This window comes from Synchiropus splendidus, chromosome 14 (assembly GCF_027744825.2).
Source record: "Synchiropus splendidus isolate RoL2022-P1 chromosome 14, RoL_Sspl_1.0, whole genome shotgun sequence".
Taxonomy (NCBI): Eukaryota; Metazoa; Chordata; class Actinopteri; order Syngnathiformes; family Callionymidae; genus Synchiropus; species Synchiropus splendidus.
The window spans coordinates 16,624,186-16,643,352 of record NC_071347.1 but is presented as its reverse complement, the minus strand read 5'-3'; the positions used below and the strand labels follow the sequence as shown (position 1 = coordinate 16,643,352).

Genomic DNA, 19,167 nt, shown 5'->3' with positions numbered 1-19,167 from the left:
CTTCCATGTGTCAAATCCTTTTGGTCTCCTACTTTTCTATTACTTTTAGTTGATACATTTTCATTTTATTAATGTATCTGTTATGTTATTGTCATATGTTGCTTCTTATTCATTACTTCTGAAATGTTTACTTATTTTGGCTGCAAATACTGGTGACAGTTCATACAACGGAAAGTATTTTTACTCAACTTCAACTTAATGGTCCTTAATATATACAAGCACTTGAAATGGCTGAAAAAAAAATCCATTTGTAAGCTCACCAGTATCAAGTTGAAGAGAGTTGTTGGTCTCTTATTTTTGTGTGTGGATCTCTCCAGACACCTGTGTATTTGTTTGTTTGAGAGCGCTCTAAACTTCAGCCGACCCATCCCAGGAGGAACCAAGTTTAGATGTGCGGGGCAGAGGGATGCAAGAGGTGTGGATGTGTGGCTGGCTCGAGGTGACGGGGGCCGTGATTTGCATGCGCCATTGTGCTGCACAAGTTTGGGTGCTTTTTTTTTTTTTTTTTTTTTTGCCTCAGCCCTTTTGGCCATTTACTTCCACTCTGGCTGGCTGTGGTGGGCTGTGAATAGTCTCCGCTCGAAGGAGACACAAAGGCGCTTTTGTGCTCCGGCCGCACCATATTCATCATGTAATGCCTGTAAGACAAATCTGATTGGACGTCTCTGTCACTTTGATGTGGGTCCAGAGTGCGAGTGGCCCTGAGATTGCTAACTTCAATCTCTATTGCCCATTCTGCAGCATTGATAGTGGGGTGGCGGCGAGGCGGCGGCGGCGGCGGGGGAGTCGGTTAGAAGAGGTGGTTGGAGCAAGAGGAGAGTAGGCAGGGGGTAGTCCTCATTATTTGCAGGAGCAAATTCATAATAAATGTCCCAAGTCTACAAAACCAGGTCGAGATGATTGACACTACTTTACGCCAGGCCGAACAAAGGCCCTGATTTGAGCAGAATACCAGATGAATGGGGCGAGCGTGGACTCAATTCAAACAATTTTAATCTCTCCCTGTCCTCCCGTATTTTTCCCTTCTCCCCCATCTCCCTCACACTTACTCTTTTTTTTTTCTTTCCCCCCAACTTCAGCTCACTTGCCTCTTTTGTCCGGAGCATTCTCATTTTACAGGGTAATTCTACTCCGACGGATGTGCTAATTGTGCTGGGTTAAACTGGATGCTGGTGGACTCCTGTGATGCAGAGCTTATTCTTGGCTAATGACTATAATGATGGTTCAGAGAGACACTGCGGCCTGGAGTGGAGAGCCTGGGACGATGGCTTTTTCTTCTCCAGCCGTTTGGGTTTAAAGGAAGGAACATTTGAGCTGAGGGAAAGGGATCTTGGATTTCTTCAGACAAGTGGTGCTAAACATAGGGTGAAAGAAGAAGTTTGGAACTGTTTTTTATAAAGCAGGAAACTTTATATTTATCCAGCCGACACTAAAGGTTCTTGAAGTTCATTTGAATGTCAATCTCTTTTACACCCTCACAGGCAGCTCCCAAAGCCAGCGGCTTGATGTTACTATTACATTTGAGGTTTATAAAAATGCAGTCCTCCCTGGATCGCCCTGATTTTCGTGGAGCGCCATTTTGATTGCAAGAAAAGAAAACACATTTCAGTTGGACACCTTTTGAATGGATTCCCCAACCGTGGTCTTCACTCCCCTGTTTGAAGTGAACTTGTGAAAAGCCTCCGCGTAATGCTTTCTTTACTGCGGGGGTCACCAAACTGTTCCAGAAAGTGGTGCGAGTTTTTGTTCCAACCAATCACGCAGCTTCACCAACCAGATAATCTGTGATCTGTTATTGTCAGTCAGCTGCTGCTTGTTTCATCTGACACCTGACTGGTTAAACTGTGTCTTCTAGATTGGTAGGAACAAAAACCTGCACCCACTGCAGACCATTCTGGAACAGTTTGGCGACCCCTGCTTTAATGTAGTGCAGTGCTGTTATTTGTATTTCGATATGGACACAAACTCTACTATTTTCACTTCAGCGCTAGCGCAGCACCTTACGACAAATACTGTATATATATCCTAGCGATAGAAGAAAATGTTTGTGTTCGGCATATTTACATTCTCATCTGTCAACATTGTTTAAGTATAAATATTCATGCAAATTTTACCTCTATAATGGTGACGTTGACGTGAGAGTGCCCTTCATCTTTTTGTCTTCCAACTTGCAGTATATCTGTCTCAACTGTCTCTCCAAAGGTGCCGCATGTCTTTTGGTGTCCAACGTCAGTGATTATTAAAATAAGGGGGGAGTTTACGTGCACTCCCTGTGTTGAACAATACGCTATCAAACGTTACTGTTCGGCTTTCCGTTGATGTGCAAATTTCTATGTCTGTCTAGGGGTAACCGCTTACCAACAAAACATCTTCTCCACAGTCTTATTCGCACACACACACACACACATACTTATGTCCCGGGGTCCTCAGCAGGTTGAAGCCTGTCCCAGAAGAACCTGTTCACAGCGACACACGGCGGGTCTATCAACCCCTGACATGAATTGCCCTCAGCTTAGCTCGCATGAATCCTTCCCTATTGTTCTCAGCAGAAAGACTGTAAGGACACTTGGTAGCTCTCTTTTAACTGTCTTGTGAATGTCTCTGCACGACACGGCATAAGTCCCTTTTACTACATTATGAAAGCTTTGTGTAAACGTGTTCTATAAAAGAACTGTGTGTAATGACTCTGAATAGAGGCATAAAAGCACCAGAAGTTGGGAAAATATTTGAAGATTCAGACAGACAGGGATACATATTCTTGCGCTCCTTATTGTGCATCTGGGTGACTAACTAACTAAACAAACGTGACAAACTTGCCCCTTTTTGTTCATGTGTGGGACATGGAATGGGTATCAGTACACCCCACATTTAAAAAAATAAAATAAAGGTTTTGTTTTTCTCATGCTAGCTATCATTGTATGTTTGTTGTTGTAGCTCTAGTGGTGGTTGTGGTCAGTAGATGGCACTGCAGTGATCTGTGGAGTCGAGTAGTTTCTACTTCCTTCAATTTCATTGTACCTATTACATAGTTTCATTCACTGTCTAACTTTATGGATTGTCGCCTGTTATTTTGGGAAGCTGGAACATACTGTATATATGATTATGAAGTTGTAATATAGATCTAAGTACATGATCATTACCTCCACCAAGGTGGTCATGTGATTGTCTGTTTGTCTCTTCGCTAAATAACTGGTAAAGTTCTGAGCATTTTCCAATGAAACTCTCAGGAAATCTTGATGCTAGTATGAGCAACACATGTTTAAACCTCCATGGTGATCTGTGGAATTGCCCTCACTCCCATGGTGTAGTATATTGAGTGGCGTTTTATTCTGACGCTCTTTGGTGTTGCATGTTGACGCTTTGGGTTTTCAATTGAAGCACATGTTTGTGCCATGCCCTGACGTTGTGGACAGTGTGTCATGTAAAAGAAAGACAGAGGTTGGGGTTAGGTAAGTCATGGGACGCCAGACCTTTCGGTCAAAATGTGACAATGTGTCAGTTGCCATTTAAAGCACCTGAAGTGGCTGTGCGTTTCGGTCACTGTGACCCTAAGGTTTATAAATAGCAACTGACATCCAATGTAATTCAGGGTAGAGAGCTTCGGAACGTCTCCCTGTGCCTCACGTTTCCAGCCTGCTCTCCTGCGCTCTCCCATGTTTTCCTGCATTGGGAGGAAAAAGTTATTTATTCCATTAACATGCCTAACGTCTGTATAGGGCACAAAAGTCCACTTTCCCAACGTCAGCACGTTCAGCCATGGGAGTGAGGATGTGTTGGTTGTGTAGTTCCATCTAGCGCCAGGTGAGTTTCGAAGGATTTCGTCACTGACTTGTTCAGCATTGACTGCTCTGTTCAAAACTACATAAAAAAAGAAGGTCACATGAAATCACTCAAATGTGTACTTGAGTTTTGAATGCTGGAAGTTGTTTATAAATGAGCGACTAGAGAAAAGTAGCGATGGAAAAGCTGTTTTTCAGAGAAACTGCCCTCAGTTTTAGAAAATAAAACAATTATTCAGTCTCCTACTGAAACACACTCACACGCACACACTGGCCGTCTATACCCCTGCACCCCACAACCTATTATCAGCAGATACCCTGGCTTATAGAGGTTTGCCCCCTCCCTGAAACAAGGTAAAGAGAGGATTAGTGAGGACCATTTAGGGGCTCCTTTCAGGCCACCATTTCATTTCATTAGCTTGTGACCTCTTCAGTTAATTATTTTGATCTGGCTACAGGCTCGGCCCGTTTTTAATGATCCCGACTGACTCGCCGCCCCCATCAGGATGCACAATACTTAACACACCCATTGAGGGCAGGCAACAGGACCAGTGAAAAGGAAAGAGGAGAGAAAAGAGAAAGATTGAAAGTGGCATTTACCAGTCACCAGCAGAGGCAGAATGGAAGGGAAGCGGTGACGGCAGGCAGGCGTCACGCCCTCAGACTTTTTGTCAGGATATACTATTGTCCCGCTTTGATGGAGTGGCTCTCGTTTTAAAGGGTGAAATTGTTGCCCGGCTTTAAACCCATTTCAGGAAGGAATTGTAGAATCCTGCATTTAGAAATGTGAAGTGGAGGAGAAGCCAGAAATGAGTGGCCTCACCCGGGGTCCCTGCATTTTCTGAATCAGAAACATTACATCCGAGTCCCGCAAAATCGTGAAATCGACGCCGGTATATGCGGAGTATGGGCAAGCGGTCGGAAAAATTGTTTCCAAAAAAGTTTCAGTTGCTTCGGCCACCACCATCTTAGAGTCATTTAGTACATATATATATATATATATATATATATATATATATATATATATATATATATATATATATATATATATATATATATATATATATATATATATATATATATATATATATATATATATATAATGCTAGACTCTAGTGCGACAACCTCCTTGAACACTAAGGTCTTTTTTCATTGCCAGCATTTTGGCCACCACTTTATTTTAAAGCAGTAAAACCAAATTCAGTTTCTACCTACTGTTGTGATTTATTGCCACTATTTTGGCAACTGTGCAATAAATAAATAAATAAGATTCAAGGCCAAGTTTGGCCCAGACTCGAAGCCCATTTTGTTGAGATGTGCTGGAAGATAGATGGTATTTTGTTGGTCTGTAGGATCTCCCTGTTTAGGGAAGTGGATTGAGCTGGAGTTTTATTTCCTCCTGACGGATATTTATTCTGCTTTAATTGATCGCTATAAATGTTTCAATTGAAGTAAACAAGTGAACACTATGAGGGGAATTTCCTCTTTATTTATTGAGCATTGATTTTATTGCAGTCCACAAGCTTCTCTGCAGCCGCAACTGAACAGGCAAAGTTAGTGGTCAATTTTCTGTTGTAAAACGTGTTAAATTCTGTCAAAACTAAAACTGAACGGCTGAAAAAAAACCCACACCAGTTCTCTCTGTCTCCCTTTTGTGGCCTGTATTTGCTGGCAGTGCTGCTGGCCAGTCTACTCTGTCTGGCTTTGCATGTAAAGAGTGTCCCCTCTTTGTTCCATCCACCGGCCCACAGCCAAGCTCCCCCTTCAAAACTTCAAGACTCGCACACACACACACACACACATCCATTTTTACTCTCTCAAACATGCCCTCTGTCTCTGCCCCTTGTTGCCCTCAAAATTGCGACTCACAATGAAGTAGGAGAGAACCATAGAGGCGAGCATGGTTCCAATAAAAAGGCAGGTGTCCAGAACTTTTCAGCGTCCGCCGTTCTCAAATTGGAGCCCCCGTGACCTCTGCGCTTTACTGGCTGGTGGCTGAGGTAGAGCCGCTCAGGAGCCTAAGCAGTCTGCTCTGACAATGCTGGGAGGATGAGGGCTGTCACTCCTTCATTCAGACGGGGCCTTCACTGAAGCCGTGGCAGGGGAACCCCCTGATTGATTGGTGCCTCTTTTATTGGAGTGCATGTGTGTTTATGTGTGCGCAAGAATATGTGTCGGCCCCAGTCAGGAAGCTCTATTTAAATGCTGCCAGAGAAAGTACTATAATTATGACTTTTTCTTTCAAGCGCATGGTTAAAGCTGACAGAGTGGCTTCTTATGGATCACTTCAGCCTCCTCAAGAGAGATTATTGCTGGCCCCGAGAGCCCGGGCTCAGTCAGGCTCATCAGCAATGCTTTTTAGACCGGAGAGGGACCGGCGGGGCCCTGACTCAAAGTGAAAGAAAGTGAAGGACAAAGATGGAGACAAGTCGATATGTAATCCCATTTCAGCCCCTTTTCACTCCGGCCTATTTGTGCGCCCGGTATTTCAAACAAACAGGGACTGGCAGTTCTGACAGAGTGCCAGCCAGACTGCGCTCGCCTCCTGACCCGAGCGGAACAGAAGCCCAAGCCAACCGGGGTCAGATAAATTCATAAATTGCGAGCGAGCCTGTGTGGTCTCACTCTCTCTTTCACCCTGGCAGACACTATCAGTGTGTGTCCTTCCTTGCTGGTCTCTCTCCAGCGGTCAGGCCTATTGTTCCCTGACGTCTCATATCTGTGGATCTACGTATGTACTCACCTGCTCTGTAGGTGGCCCGCCTCATAATTTGTGTATTCTCCTTTGTAGATTCTTGTTCTAGATAACAAACACCCGCCAGATTACAGCTAGCTTACGCGAATACTTTGGCTGCCTAAACAAACGCGTCACTAAAGATGTTTGCATTCAAACACTGTCAAAGCACCGCTGACATCAGTCTGCAGATCTGGACGGTGATTTCTTTGAACTAAATCACAGCCATTGATTTATTGTGCCTCTGCTAATCGCCATAAAAGGGTAATCATTGATGTTGAATTGATAATAACATCAACAAATGTGAGTCATCTACACGTTAAAAGGCAATCAGCGCTCGGGTAATTCATTTCAATGGCTCATTTCACGACAAACTGAAGTGGTTAAATCACGGCTGCGCAAATGGAATTAATGTCCTGAATGAGATCCAACTTTTACAGAGAAAACCGTTGTGTATTTGCATTCATTATTCATAAAAAAATGAGCTGAATTTCTCGACGTAGAAACCAATGATATAATAGAAATCTGAAATACAGTGAATAAATGAAATAGATATGAATATAAAATAATGTGTTGGGGAAAAAACATTCAATTATTGGGAATAAAATTACGCACTATGTACTTTAGGCATAAACAAAAAATGTAATATGCAAAAATATATTCAAAAAAAAATTCATTGAGAATATTTTGCGTGTCCAGTCTGCTCAGATTACATCAGGACAGATGAACTCACCTCTGGGTGAGGTCAGACTTGAGCTCTTCTGACAGTGTCACTGCCAGGTCACATTGTTTCTTGCTTGTCACTTCCCGAGGGCCTGGTTTTCTTGTTTTGGGCGTTATGTCACAGGTCCATGTGAGGGCCAACTTTCCAAGAACGAACCATTACGTTCTGCCCGTGCACCTTTCTGGCGATTTGTAGCGTAAAGCAGTCATGAATCAAGATAATCGATGTCAGTTTTGTTGCGAGACAGAAGTTGAGGGTTAAAATTCGGGTCAAGGCAGGGAACCCCACAGGGAAGCACCTGCACTACCTCTGCAAAGGGACTTCTGGGTCATGTCAATGTAAAAAAGTGAGTGCGGAGGATCGCGCTGAGAAAAACCTGAAAAAAAAAACTCGTGTTCAGGGGGTTCACTTTGATGATTCTTCTTTGCCTCCCTGGTTTCATAGTTTGATATTCAGACCAGAACATTTGTTAAGTTTTGCTTCTTGTAATTTGGGATTTACCCAGAAGAAGTAATAACTAAACATTGTCTTGGAAGAAAACTTCTATTTTGCAAATATCAATGTCCTTGTTTGTGGGCATTTTGTTATAAACAATTCTGTCATTATCAATAATAATGCTATAATAACAAAAGTATTTCTGATTCCCATGTCACACATTCTTCTAACATATTACATGTTCACTGCACACATTCTCAACACTTGTCCTGTCTGTTTGTACGCATCAATCTTTTTGAAATGGTGGTCGCTGTATCCCTACACGATGGTGCAGGCTGTGTTCCTACATGTGGCCAGCACATCAGCGTGTTAAAAACAATCTCCACACATGTGGACACTGGGACCTTAAGGTCGGAAACAGCACTGCGACGCTGCTTACTCAGTGGAAAGGTCACACAAGGCCGGAACATTTTCCATCTTTCTGGTAGTTAAAAACACGGCGCCGTGGCTTGTGCACAAGGCTGTGAAGCCACCGACAGGTGAGAGTGACCATCCTGACCCGTGGCCGTGACAGAAAAGGTCAATAACCTGATTTGTCTGTCGCTAAGCACAGCAGCATCTGCCGTTTAGGCACCTATCTGCCAAGGGGAAACCTTTCTTAACTTGTATACAAACCTCTCGCTGCCAAGTAACCAACCATACAACACGATATTCTGTATAATTAGGAGAAACTTGTTTTGCTTATGTATTCAGTGCTGAGTGACAAATGATGTTTGGCTTCGCTGCCACACAATGCGTCCACATATTGCTTTTGTGCGGGCTTTGTTCAAATGCTGCCTTTTCATGCGTTGTCACCATGTTCCTGTGTGAATAGCAGAACTGGATAAAATGACATGCGACCTGAGTCAATATTTAGACTCATACAGACGCCTTTCTCCTGTCTGTTTTCAGCCCGTGACACCATTATGTGCGAGCGAGACGGCCAGCTCCTGTCATCTGACTCCCGGGATTAAGAGAAGATGGGTGTAATCCCAACACTTTGAAGTGAGTCAGGTTGGTGTATCGCACAGAAAGGTAGCACTATTGTCATCGATCTGAGGAGTCATCGCTTTGCTTTCAGCTTTAAATGTCAATTCATTCAATATTCGGGGAATGCCGAGCGCCATTCTCCTCCACAAGAAAAAGGACCAGAAATTGTTAGTCACATTTATGAGTCATAGACTATTGTGGAACTATGACCATGTGTTTTGTGCAGTGGCGTGTGGCAGCAAGCCTGCTCTGTGTACCATTGACCGCAGAGTTTTAGACAACAAACATGGTCTCTTTGGTGGGTCCTCGTGCTGCCTCCAGGCCGGCGCAGCTATAGAGGATCCACAGGTTAAACACAAAGGCATCAGTGCGGACACCTCAACCTGCTTAAGCATTAACCATTCGTGGACAACATCTCATTTATCCTCTATCAAACGCACACATTCACACCTGTGCTCAGCTTGTCTTCCAGCAAGGTGATGGGGGAATTCCGACGTGAGCCCATTTATCAGCAGGGGAAGGCGAGCGATTAGATATTGGTGATAAAGATTTAAAGTCAACATCCCGGCAGGTGTCCGGCGCTTTTTTACAACGCACGAGTGTCTCCACTCCAGGCTCTTTATGACCAATAAAGGACGGAGACTTAGAGCAGCGGGGTCCAGGCTAGGCCTCTTATCTTTTCGCAAACTGAACTGATTGCATAAACCTGCAGGCCTTTTTGGATGTTGAAGAGCGGAGTCCAAGTTGATTTCGTTTTAGTTTAGGCTGACTTTAGTTTAGGCCTGAGCAAGCTGGAGTTGTAGTCACGATGGGCTCCGAGCGACATCCGGGACCATGGTTCCGAGTTAAAAGTTCCAATGTACAAGTGATGGAATGAGCCAGAGACTGAGCGAAGGAAAGACAGAAGAGAGGAACGTGTACTGTATTAGAGCTGAGCCAAAGGGCAACGCTCTTGCACTTTAGGTTGAAGAGGAGATTTAGGTCTGGGCCTCTTTGCTTCAGCTACTGCCCCCACGACATTCCATTTCACTGATTCAAATGAGTTTTATGAAAGTCATATAATAATAAAACAATAATTTTGCGAAAGGTGTCCATTTTTCTGGCTCCAGCATCGGCCCCCCTAAAGATCCATGTGTCTGACATCTTCATATTTTTAAGATAAGATATCTCAATTCACTGTCAACTTTTATGTCGACCATATAAACAACATGTTCCCATATTATAGCACACATATTCAATATTGCATCTAAATGCAGTTGAATTTAAAATAAACACACAGCGTCTTTCTGTCCTGATTCACTATTTATGATCACGTTCCTGTTTATTTTGTGTTTTGCGATCAGCCTGTTTAGGTGATAAAACTTGTGGTGACAACGAAGTGAGGAGCGTCTTAATGTCTGCTCCATCCAGAAGCGCATATTCTAGTTCCTGCTGAGGCAAGTTTGCAGTCGTGACTCACCAAGCATGGAGGGAGCCGACAGATATTTCTTTTCCACGGCCTTCATTGAGACCGACTTATGTTAATGGGGACAGGAAGCGGGCTTAGGTAAGTCGTGCTCCTGCTGTTTGCCTCGTGTCGCCGCACCTCCCGGACAGAGGCAGGAATGTGTGATGGGGTGGTCTGGCGGTGAAGACCTACATCAGACGCGCTGGCTGTGTGCGCGTACCCCCTGCTTGTTACGAGGGCCACCTCCCAAATCCAGCCACTCCATCAGGCGGTGACGGGGTGAGGCCGCCGAAATTAACTGAGTTAGCCATTCAGATGCTAGTCGGTGCAGAGAAAGACCCAAAGGCCCAATTGTCCCCTGATCAATCACAGACTGGCGTTTTTGGTTTGGGATGAGAGAATGAGCTTGGATTGTCTTCCTAGTGATCCATTCCTGTGATAGTTTCACCACAATGGAGAACAGAAGAATGCCAGTTGGTTTTCCTGCAGGGATTCTTTACTGTATTGGACAAATACAGATGGATGGACACATGGACGGGGAGCAATTGTTTGGACCGTGTGGAGGTTGTTTTACATCTGCTGCCCCTGGGACTTGTTACTCCTATAATGGCCCAAGAAAGGTTCAGTCAGTCACGACATGTTGTCTCATAATGGAGCAAACAGGCATTTTATTGTGTCACACAAGAGACAGCTGTTCACAGTGATACTGTATTTATGGTAATTCCCTTTCAGTGCTCACAGTTTCACCCCAACCTGGTGTGAGTTTTCAACACAGATGACAATATTAATATAGGATTACTGTGTATAAGGGGTAAAGGAATTGTAGATGGATGGAAAGCCAACAGGAAGTATTTTATATCAATGACAAAGAAGTGTTGCAAAGCAAATATAGGTTTGGATGCAAATTTCTTGTTTCCGATTTCCATGTATGTTCCATTAGAGACACATACATAAGTTGGTTGTGTGTTATTTGGTTGTCATTTTGTGACAGTTGATATGTTTGCAAAAAATGTCATGCAGAAATGTTGCTTAGAAGCATAATGTTTGTCATAAAATTGTCATTTCCTTATTGTATACAATGGGTTCGGATGCTAGAACTTTCAACCAGCATGTTTTGTTTTAATATATTGAGCAAATAATGTGAAATTAAACAATGTTTTGCATTTATCGGTCACCAAATTGTTGGAATATTAAATAATATTTTCAAGTCACATATTAATAAGAAATGGATTCTATCCATATCAGCCTTCTTTTGCTGAAAATCTGATGCATGTTATATTGCTGTCAATTCCATTACTGCATGTGCATGTCATATATTATATCTATTTTTAGTTGTTTTGCAAATGTGTAGTATCTATGATGTTTTATTATCAAAATTAGAAAGTGAAAAAGCAAGTCAGCTGTAAGAAAAAAAGAATTCCTTAGCAAAAAAAAATGTTTTCGAAAAACTTCTCTTGACATGAGAGTGTTTCACTATTAAAGTGTCCTACGCTGACTACAACAGGATGTAGTGCTATGAATTTGAAGTTTGGATATGAGCTCACATTCACAGATGCAATTTTAAGGTGTGAGCTTCATAGAAGCATCTCACATCAGACATTTTGTTTATTTCCTGGAGGTAATGATTCCCGCAGCACTTCTCATGAGGTGCGCCTCTGCATTAAAAATGAAATCAGAATTTGACTTCATCGATCTAATTTTCTTGGATTCCAGCTTTTACATTTTATAAATTTCAGCTGCAGATTTATAAACACTTTTTCTTAACCCCGTTTCACTCGGTCTCTTGGTCCGTTTGCAGGTCGGAGCGATGCGTCTTTAATAGCTCTCCACCAGATTATCAAGGTAAAACTGAGCAAATAGAAATATGATAAAGCAAAGAGGAACCAGAGGCCTGGTGTGCTGCCACAGTTTACTCACCACTAAACCAATAAGATAAAATTGCGGTCTAGACGCAGGTAGAGCTAAGACTGCTCCGTGTGTGGCGTGTGCTCAGAGAGTCCATATCAGTTGCTCTGATATTCAGTTAGATAGCGAGGTCAAGACGTCCGCCCATTCGTGTGTGTGTGTGTGTGCAGTTAAGATGGTTGAGAGGCAGGTGTCCGTTCCCTCGAGTTTTGTGGACTTTGCCCACTTGGACTGGTTTTTACGACAGAGCATCTTATAAAAAGAGGAAATCCGGATCTCGAAATGAGAGGAAAAACTGTCGACAAGTGAAGCTATCAGACACAATTCAAGATAAGCAAATGTATCTGAAGACAAACATCACTTGAGACGTCCGGACATTCATACAAAGCTCAAGTAAAGAGGCCCAGACCTCGCCTCAAAAAAACTCCCTTCCGCTCGTGTGGAAAACACCGAGACGCTCCCAGGTCAACGGACAGTCATAATATCTTCACCATGTCCCGGGTCTGCACAGGGCCTCCTCCCAGTCGTACATGCCTGCAACAGCAGGCCAGTCGTACATGCCATCCAACAATGTTTTCTCAAACTTCATTTTATAATATTTATAATCCTCAACATTATGCCACATAGTGGTGTGAATTTTAAACCTCGGTGTCAGTGAACGCACCATAGGCCTCGCCGTATTTAACTTTACTTTAATAGCTGGTGGCATCATCATGCAAAAGTACATTTGGTGATCAAACTCTTTTATATCACGCAAAGTTTTATTGAAAATGCAATTCTTAACTAACTAAGAGGAGATTAGATTGATTTTTTTTCCCCTCGTAACAAATGCAGATAAATATATGAACCAAAGTGCCACCTCTTCATATGCACCGTAACAAACTCACCGTCTTTGCAGATGACACACCGAACCCCCCCTCCGACTCTGCCACCCTACAGCTCAGCACCGACGTCTCATGCTCCAGTTCTTCTTGATGTGGACACCTCAGGGATGCTCTGGTGCAGACCAGACCAGTTCATGCGTGACCTCTGGGCTCATAGGCGAATTTTGGTTGAAGGCTTCAAGGTGGACACAGTCGTTCAAGCGAGTGGCTTCACAAATGTGACTCCGGCGGGGCGAGACTTAGGGGGGTGCTGTGGCGGGAAGTCCTTCAGCTGGGAATATTTGGGGGTGTGTTCACTCTGCGCCGAGCTAAATGATCCGGCATCAATATTGAAGTGAGTGTATCTGATGTTTAGTTTAGTGAATTTGTTTGCCTGCGTAAGAAGGGGAATCTCAGTGTTTGTGTTTGCAGTGCGCCTAAATCCACCCTCACAAGTCAAACATCGACTCACACGCCGGGATTCTCCTGGCTGGCACCGCTGTGTGCCATCGCACCAAATCAATTTTCCACTTCCAAGACGCACACAGGTCTTTGTTTATTCCCCTCTTCCCTCAATTACCTCCTTTTCGGTTTGTTTAACATTTTGTCATCTTATTTTCCTGTTTGGTTGCTCTTCAGATCTGTGAATTAATGCTGAGTGTGGCGCAGAATTCATTAAGGCTTCTTCCCTGTGGCTGATCGACGGCATCCCCAGAAAATATGTGTGTGTGTGTGTGATGTTATAGTGAAAGGCGCCATCTGTTCCATGTGACAGTAATGAAGTGAGGGGCATTGTGGTTTTAAGGCTCAGACCCATTCATCACTGCTGCAGGCGGGCCAAGCATATTCCTCCTGTCTTATAGGGATGCCTCCACACACACACACACACGCACGCACGCACACACACACCTGACTGTATAGTTCCAGTTTGCTATTACCTAATCTCTGTGAGTATGCAAACACTGCAGTTACTCATGGAGACATTAGCGTGACACACACACACACACACACACGGCAGGAAAACTCCCTTAGAACTACAGCCAGTCAAGTCTTGACTCCAGGCTCATTTGCATGAGATCTGATGCAAGTTATGCTTCATTTTCATAACTAATTGCAGACAGAACTGTCCGAAGGTCTGCGGTTACGACCTTAGGCTGCACAGTGCTTCTCTCTTTTAAGTGTTTTAACACAAAGATGTTGTCAGGGATCGAGGAACAAAAAAGGTGACCATAATTCCTGCAAAAATGAGACACTATGAAAACAAAGTGAGCAACTCTCGCTCTCATATTTGTTATTACACGAACGAATGCTTTGATATCTCGCAGTTGTTGCAAAATTGTGGACTTCCCCAAGCATATGAAAAATGCACTGTAGTCAGGTGAAAGTGCAAAGTAATAGTGATAAAAATGCCGTACACAACTGGAAGCAACATGTACTAGTCCTGTGTCGACACAAGTAAATGCAATTTCAGGACTTTTTGTGTTCGCCACAGCACTGTTTTCACATGAAATATGACAGTTAACACGGTGTATTTTTAGTCTGGATGAGTTGCATACAGCAGTCTGACAAAAGAGGTCCAGTCACACGTGTCAGTGGAGGAGTCTCATTATTATTGACTCAGCACTCACACACAGACATTTAAGACACTTTGAGACACTTCATGTATGTTATTGCTGAAGATAGTAGCAAAGGTTTTCACCTCCTGAGACCCCGCGTACACACATACAAGGTTTTTGCCTTTCAGCACTGTGATACTTTTCTATAACCTCATACAGTATATGGACACTAGCGACATCTTGTTGTGATGTCACAAAAATCCCCCAAATTATAATATGTACAATAAAGTTGAGTTTCACAAGAAGTGAAATGTGTTCACGTGTCATTAAGGATAGTAATAATAAAAGCTACTTTCTGCAAAAATGATCTTTCCAGAACGATCCGTAACTGACACATCACAAGACAGAAATATGAATGTTTTTGATATCAGCCTGTTAATTCTTGGATTGTCCAAAAATGTTTTCCTCATCATTCGTTCTGCTTGTAGAAGGATAGTTGTTGATCCTAGAGATATCTGATCCTAAACTTAGCATCTTTCCTAGCCACTATACCTAATATAATATCATAATACCTAGTCATTTTGCATTAAGTTCAACTGTGAGCCAACCATCCGACGGGCCACGTAAAATGACTTACCGGCCTGGATTTGGCCCGCAGGCCTTGAGTTTGACATAAGTTTCATAAGCCGGCAGATTCCTGCTGTAACTTAGATAAGATGTTTATGAGTCTCACAGTGGGTAAATTCAATGTGCCACAGCAGCAACAGCCAATGACAAAGACACAAAAGATGCCCAAGACATTGAAGACACACAACAAACATGAAAGACGTTCATAAAGCAAAAGCATAGATAAAAACACAAAGCTACACAAAAAAAGGCATTGAACTCGAGCTATCAAACAGCACAAGACAATAAATGATTACCCATAATATATGAACAAGTATCATGACAAAAATAAATAAACAACTGTGTCTGAGAAAAATATACCATGATTCCCATCAATTGTACAGTGTATGCATTATAGTATGTAGACACTCTTGAGAAGTGACGTACTGGAACTATCAGTAGTTTACTTTGATTGTTAGATAGTTAGCTTTTCCTTGTAAACAGTAAACAAACAAACACAAACTGCTGTAGCATCATAGCTTCATTGGTCAGTGGTCTGACACATCGGTCACGTTGGAAAACCTTTTTGATATTAACAGCATGGTTGGCTCTGTGTTCCGTGTTGATATCCCAACTGTTTGTCTGGTTAGAGACAGCACTCTTCTTACCAAGTCATATACACATTCAGGCCATAGATGATGCTCTTTGGCTGCAGTGCTTCCTCTGTGGAATTCTGTATGGGAGTCATCCACCTATCAGTTGTTACTCCTCCCATCTGCAGCCACAAAACAAGTCGCCATGGAAGTTGGCTCCCCCTTGTCTCCTAAACTAAGGTTTGGATCTTGCAGGCTTCTTCAAGTCCGGTTTGAATTTTAAAGGCAGGCTGGACTAGTTAGCCATAACATTATGACCACCATGTTAGCACATGCCCTGAACTCTCCTAGATTTCACCCGGTCACATCCTTCTATTTTTCCCTCCTCATTCACGCTGCAGTTTTCAAACTCAAATGGTGTCAGCAGCCTATTGTTTCTCCTAGTGAGGCGTCAGCTTTCAAAATACACATGCTACTCCTCCTGCTTTCAGAAGGCGAATTCTTACTTTTTATTCATTCATTCTGCCTCTGCAACATCAGACATGAATCTTCGGTGCAGTTGAATCGCTTCATTCAAATCGTACCATTCATCACAGGCGTCAATCCCAGCCACTCACACAGACATTCTTGCACCATGCTTTAAGAGAAACGTGGCCTCAAATATACATCCCCGGTCTGATCTATCAGACAAACCTCCGCAGAGCTCATCCCTGTGCAAATGATTAGCATTATTGTTCAAACATTGACATCAGCTGGAAGCGCTGCTCTGAGTAACCAGACAGGCCAATGCGGACGCCAGCAGCTCCAATATTGACACATGCAGACTAATCCCTCAACGTCTTGCCTCGACTCACCACTCTGAATGCCGCAGCTAAACAGGCCATTTATCATATTTTCCGAGTGGCACGGAGGTGTCGCGATGCGAACCATGCGCTCCCTCCTTCCCGATTGTTGCACAGTTCAATCCCACCAGGCACTTTGAGTTTTGTTGTTTGGTTTTCGTCACCCCTCCCACGAGCATCTCCCTAACGGACATACAATGAGCTTCATTCTGTCGACTTGTTGCCCTCTCCCTCTCTGCATGAGCTGCTTGTGTGTCCTCTATCTTTACACTACATCAACACATGCTTTGTACATACCTGCCCTCCACGACCCCAGACTGAATCGACTCCCTTCATCTCCTGCCCACACAGACAAACACAAACACACACCGCCACAAAAGATTGTTCTTGAATGTGTTGGCGGTGTGTGTTTGTTTGTGTGTACTAATGAGATGGTTTTTTTTATTGGGGGGGTGAGTTCGCCCCAAACTCAGCATGAATTCCGACCATCATGCCACTTGATTTAACCCTGTCCGTTCCACCTGTAGATGGTTTTACGTCTAGATGATGTTAAAAACCTGTCCTCCGTTCTCTTCTACTCCCCATTTATTCTCTACTGTACGTATCTGAAGCGCTACCAAACTAGCTCCGGAACAAATCGACTCATCTATAGCGTCCTCCATAATCTGGGTGTAACATTGAATCCATCTCATAAACATGGCGGTGCTTATCTTGCATTCATGCCTGCTGCTTAGGTTTTGAATGACAATACATCACATCGCAGGAACAACGCCGGTGCCCATGCATCCAATTTATACTTCCCTTCAGCCTGCGGCGCGTGAATCTCTTGGGATTTCTTCGAATTTATTTGGGATTAGGAATACTCTTCGCACCTACCCGTAAGCGACCTGTTGTATTGCGAGGAAGAAGGAATACAACTCCTTTTTTTTTCATGCTTCTGGTTTTACAAATTGCTCGGCGGGTCTTTTAATAGTTCTCCTGGTTGTGGCCTGTTTTGAGACCTTAATTCTCTTCTCTCTCCAGCACCATGCCTCACTCCCCGATCCGCCCTCTCTCCTCCTCACCACCTCCTCCTCCTCCTTCTTATTTACTAGTGTGCCTCATGCGTCTTATAGGGCCCCATTTTGCATTTTGGTGCCCATCAGAGAGCCAGTGTGTGCGTGTGTGTGCGTGTGTGTGTGTGTGTGTGTGCATAGGAACCCCCTTTCTCTCTGTCGAGCTGAAAGCATAGAGACAGCGTCCCTCTCCTTCAGCCCAGAGGATAAGTCTACTATCATGCTAATGCCCATGTCCTGAGACTAATAGGTCCTTTTACACTGGAGGTTTTCATTCCTCTTGCCTCACTAAAGGGTTTAGTGCCAAGGTCCTTTCTCTCCTTCCTAAACTTTTAAACAGGATAAATATTTCTGTGATTCCTCCGCCCGGACGATGGGATTGGAGACCATTCTTCGGATAATTGGCTCCAATGGCCTTGTTACGCTTTCTGTAAATACAACTGGCAAATTGCAGAGATGCCCAGCAATGAGACGTGGCTGTGCCCACGTCTGACAGTGTGCGACAAGCGAGGAAGCAAAGCTCTTTGCATGGTTGGCAGCTCAGGCTTTTTGAAACCAGAAATCTGTCCACGTGAAGTGTGGTGCGGTAAATTGTGGGTGTTGTATTTTGTTCTCAAGCCCAACGCTCCTGTAAATTCACAGACCATTCGATGTTGGAGGCAGACGTGACATTTGAAGGGGCACGATTTTTGTAGGGCTGCAGGAAAATATGGATCTACTCCAATATCGACACTTGCACGATATTGTATCACAATACTTCTCTTGTTTTAAGATGGCAATATTTAGTACATAAATACTTCCATATGATGCTGCATTTGCGATGTGTTTAATACAAATTATATTTTCTTTCAGTCAAAAGTCAGTTGGATAGGCTTCATAACAATAAACTTGTTTTCAGCCACATCATATTGGACCATATTGTCCAATATGATGTGGATGAAAACACGTGTATTGTTATTTATTATTTATTTTTATATATTTATATAAATATATTGTTATTTATTATTTACTTGTTTATTGTTATTATCTGATTTCTTTCCCACTAAAAATGACGGCCCTTGTTTCAAATATAAAATATAATCAAATATTATAAAAATATATATATATATATTGTTATATGTTATATATATAAATATGTTATACCAGAATATGGTATCATCACTCTCTGTCATCAGGAAATATATTGTATTGCAAGATACTTTTTAGGGGTAGAGAAAAAAACAGTAGTCTTTTTAAAAGTGGCAACAATGTGAAGGTGTCTTTCACAGTTGCAACATCTCCCTGCTCCCTGTCTAAAACTGCCCTCTTCATCTTGCACAATTACATTTTTCTTGACACTATGTGTTGCTTTGTTGAATGTAAAGCATGTACATTCTGGAGCTTCACGATAAGAGCTGCAACAGGACTCACCTGCGTCTTTGTTGACAATATTTTCATAATTTAAGAAAGAAAATAGACTAGAAAATAATAATTACTAGTAATATTCATTATTATTTAATAAATAATTGTAGGTTTTAAAACTTAGAGCTCTAGTTTTGAAAGGTATATGTAGTGACCTGGTGGTGAGGGAGGTAATGCTGCCGCCTCACTGCAAGATAT

General features: G+C 42.9%; 1 long non-coding RNA gene across 1 annotated transcript in view; it reads left to right on the top strand.

The window, feature by feature from the left end:
* Nucleotides 1-19,167, top strand: part of LOC128770567 (uncharacterized) — a 69,327-nt gene that overhangs the window by 15,294 nt on the left and 34,866 nt on the right. The window contains exon 2 of the long non-coding RNA XR_008416525.1: nucleotides 8,624-8,716. This is a non-coding gene — a long non-coding RNA (uncharacterized LOC128770567). The remainder of the gene's footprint in view (nucleotides 1-8,623; nucleotides 8,717-19,167) is intronic.